Genomic DNA, 4,259 nt, shown 5'->3' with positions numbered 1-4,259 from the left:
AGTTGCTTTGCAGCCAATTTCTATGATTTTAAATGTACAAGTCAGCTTCGATTGTTCACGTTCGCTTTGACTCTCAAAATAACGTAGTTCAGTTGGGGGTTTTCTCTCTCTCTTTGCCTATTCTGACTCAATACCACAAGCTTAAGGCCGAGTTTTCACCAAACCCGCACAGTCACATAATATTATTATTATTTCCGTCAGATTCCGACAGAAAATTTATATCATGAGGAAACTCGTTCGAAGCAATTCATTTGTTGATGTGCTGTTTCCACCAACTGTGCACATACACGCAAGCATTCGATCCGACACGCACCGATTGGCACGGAATAGAACATGTGCAATTTGTTTGTTATTGTCCGATATGTCGGGGTTCAAGATGACGGAGGACGAAAAGGTTACAATTACTAACAGAATTTCATCGTATTATAAAGAATAAATTCAGTCTTTTATTCTTATGCCTCCTTCCCTCCCTCTCTCTCTCTCTCTCTCTCTCTCTCTCTCTCTCTCTCTCTCTCTCTCTCTCTCAATCTCGCTCTCGCTCTCGCTCTCGCTCTCTCTCTCTCTCTCTCTCTCTCTCTCTCTCTCTCCCCCCCCCCCCCCATTCCTGTCATTAGTGACAAAGGTGACAGTTTGTTGTCAAAACAAAATTGCTTTATATCTGCAATAAATGTATGCAATTTTAGTTCATCCAGTATCACCACTGTAGCCTTGTACTACAATTTTGTGCGAAACTAAGGGTGTTGTAAACATGGCCCGTTATATCGAAAAAATCCATGAAAGGTTACAATTTCTTCGTTTTATGATTTGGGAAGGAATTGTAGATTCATATTTATGGGTCATAATTTTGTGCATGTAGTACATGTAGTATTTTTGACCACATATGTGAAAATTGCCGTTTATGAGATGTGCCACGTTTGTTAGACACCCAGTAGCCGATGTATTGTGTTGTGCTGGGGTGTCGTTAAACATTTATTTATTCATTCATTCATTCATTCATATATTCCGTCACATATGCATACATTCATTTCAACATGAGTGTGGAGATTAAAAACATATTATCACAGAACATTGACTTGTTTAATGGTCCAACAAATCCGTGATAATATGCCTTTAACCGACAGTGTGAAAGGAGACCTTGCTGTGGCCACACAGGACAACAAGAATAATGTTGGTTATACGACAAATACGATGTCTGACAAATGGTTATTTTTACACCTAGGCCCATATTTTATGCATTGCAACCGAATCAATTTAAACCCAGATAGTTCCTGTAATAACGAGAGAGAGAGAGAGAGAGAGAGAGAGAGAGAGAGAGAGAGAGAGAGAGAGAGAGAGAGAGAGAGAGAGAGAGAGAGAGTTTGTTTTATTTAACGAAAGTAAAGTTTGTTTTATTTAACGAAAGTAAAGTTTGCGTTATTTAACGACGCCACTAGAGCACATTGATTTTTTTTATCTTATCATCGGCTATTGGACATCAAACATATGGTCATTCTGACGCTGTTTTTGTTTTTTTAGAGGAAACCCGCTGTCGCCACATAGGCTACTCTTTTACGACAGGCAGCAAGGGATCTTTTATTTGCGCTTCCCACAGGCAGGATAGCACAAACCATGGCCTTTGTTGAACCAGTTATGACTCATTGGTCGGTGCAAGTGGTTTACACCTACCCATTGAGCCTTGCGGAGCACTCACTCAGGGTTTGGAGTCGGTATCTGGATAAAAATCCCATGCCTCGACTGGGATCCGAACCCAGTACCTACCAGCCTGCTTATGAGTAAGACGTATGTTGTAAACTCCCCCTAAAGCAGCATAACACACTGCATTTGATACAACCATAGCACAATACTGGTTCACTAGGGGCAATCGATTCTGAATATCAATCGGACTTGAGGCGGATGCCTTACCACGGGGCTACATCCAGATCCAACGGTATTCAAAATGGATTCCTTCTTATACAAATATTATGGTTAAACGTCCGATGTGTTTACGGCTTTGAAAGACGGTGACATCATCGCGCGAAACAGACAATGCTGGCTCCAGCCTTCTCGTATTGATGAATGGGAAGAACGGCGTAAAATGTTCTGGTGTAACTAGGCTATGTTCGTTGTCTTGTTAATGCAGTCTGTCGTATCTTCCCATGACACTAACGTGATAAGAAGATAATCGAGTCCAATGATCCATGCTAGTGATTAATTTCTGAATGTACTCGAGCGTTTGCATGTCTATTTAAAGCAACGGCATGGTGCATGTTCAGATCCCACTTTCAACGGACGATAGACGATTATTTAAACAGCAATGTTCATAATATTATGCTCCGACTGATGCGACAAATCATTCAGTGTTAGTTCAAGAGTTATTTTTGAACACAGACATATATATATTGTTCTCTATACGTAAACGTTATTCTCTTGATTGGAACAGTGTGGGACTTCGATACAGGTAAGATGTTTGTTATTGCTGAATTAGGTGATGGCTTTGATTGCTAGGTTAGAAAGTTTAGAAAGGACGGTCTTGGGGTTGCTTCCATTTTAAGCAAATTCATTTATTAATCATCGGCTATTGGAATGAATAAATGAATGAATGAATGAATGTTTAACGACACACCAGCACGAAACATTCATCGGCTATTGGGTGTCAAACTATGGTAAAAATCGACTATTGGATGTCGAACATTTGGTAATTTTGACCAAGTCTAAGAGAGGAACCCCGCTACATTTGTCCATTAGTAGCAAGGGATCTATTATATGCACCATCCCAAAGACAGGATAGCAGATACCACAGCCTTTGATATACCAGTCCGTGGTGCACTGTTTGGGACGAGAAATAGCACAATGGGTCAACAGGCGAGGATCGATCCTAGACCGACCGCTCATCAGTCGAGCGCTTTTCCATTGGGCTACATCCCGCCACTTTATTGTAAGATGGTTCTCATTAACAAAGCGTTTTTGGTGACTACAATTACATATTGAATATATTTTCTTGTTTGGAATATCAGTGTTGTCGTCCTAATGTCTGTAGTAGCCCAAACCGAATGTTACCTCCAAATAATTTCAAATTCATATTGCGAAGTCAAATGAAAACTAACTTCTGCAAATATTAACACAGAGTTGTTTGTTTTCTTATTTATATTAATGAATGAACAGAAGTCGCAAGTTGGTAATATAGGTTCGTGTGTTTTACTTTCCAACATTAAACATTATTAATAAATTAACAACATGGTGATACAGATAAAATATATATGTCTAAGCTCTTAGGTGAACGATTGAGTTGACATTATGACAGAGACCTCGAAGGTCTCCCCTTGGGTCCCACCATCCCGGTCTATCTCTGGGTCTCTATACCTATTTTCATGTATGGAAAAAACAATATTTATTAGATAGATATGCTTGTCGAGTCGTAATTGCCATGGTTTTTAGTCCTTAGCTGATAAGCTGGTGACAACAATTAAAAGCCACAGTGTTCTTGATTGCTGTAATGTAGTTTCATACCAATTGGACTGATTGCTATCCCCTAATTAACTCATGCCTAAGTTATTGCGTAAATGCAGGTGACACAATAACAATTAATTGAATCGTATATATACAGCTAACTATATATATAATTTTCATTTGAATGTAGTTGTAACTGTTCCACTATGATAATATTAACACACGACCGAAAACACATTGGATATACAGACACTGGTATTCTAATCAAGTAAATGTATTTAATATGTGATTTTAATCATTTAAAATACTCTGTCAGTCGGTATCATCTTATAATGGCTGCAAACTCGAGACAGTCCCTTTAACTTTGTCTGTAGTTTCAGGGTTATCTACCTTTTAGGAAATGCATTTCGAGCTGCAGGACGACTGGAGACACATTGAATTTACCAAACGTGCATAAGCATACGAGACGGGGGCGGAGGGAGGAGCAACTGCCCTCTAGTGCTGGAGCAAATCCTCAAATTCGGGCAAAAACAATAGAGATATTCGGGCAAAATGTGCTAACTTGAGGCCTTTTTATTATGAATTTCCATCACTCTACCCGCAAAATTAGTTGTAATCCATAAACAAAATGCCTAGTGATGTGTTTGCAATCCTATACAGCTGATATAAAAAAAAATTAATGACTATAATTGCATACTAAATATAGTTTTTTGTTTAGAAAATCAATATATATATATATATATTAGGAAAACAAAGTGAAGTTTAATCTAGTACAAACACTAGGACGATCAGAAACACATTTAATATACAGACACTGATGTTTTAAGCAGATA

The sequence above is a fragment of the Gigantopelta aegis genome, chromosome 8 (genome assembly GCF_016097555.1).
Source record: "Gigantopelta aegis isolate Gae_Host chromosome 8, Gae_host_genome, whole genome shotgun sequence".
Lineage (NCBI taxonomy): Eukaryota > Metazoa > Mollusca > Gastropoda > Neomphalida > Peltospiridae > Gigantopelta > Gigantopelta aegis.
This window is presented reverse-complemented; position numbering follows the sequence as displayed.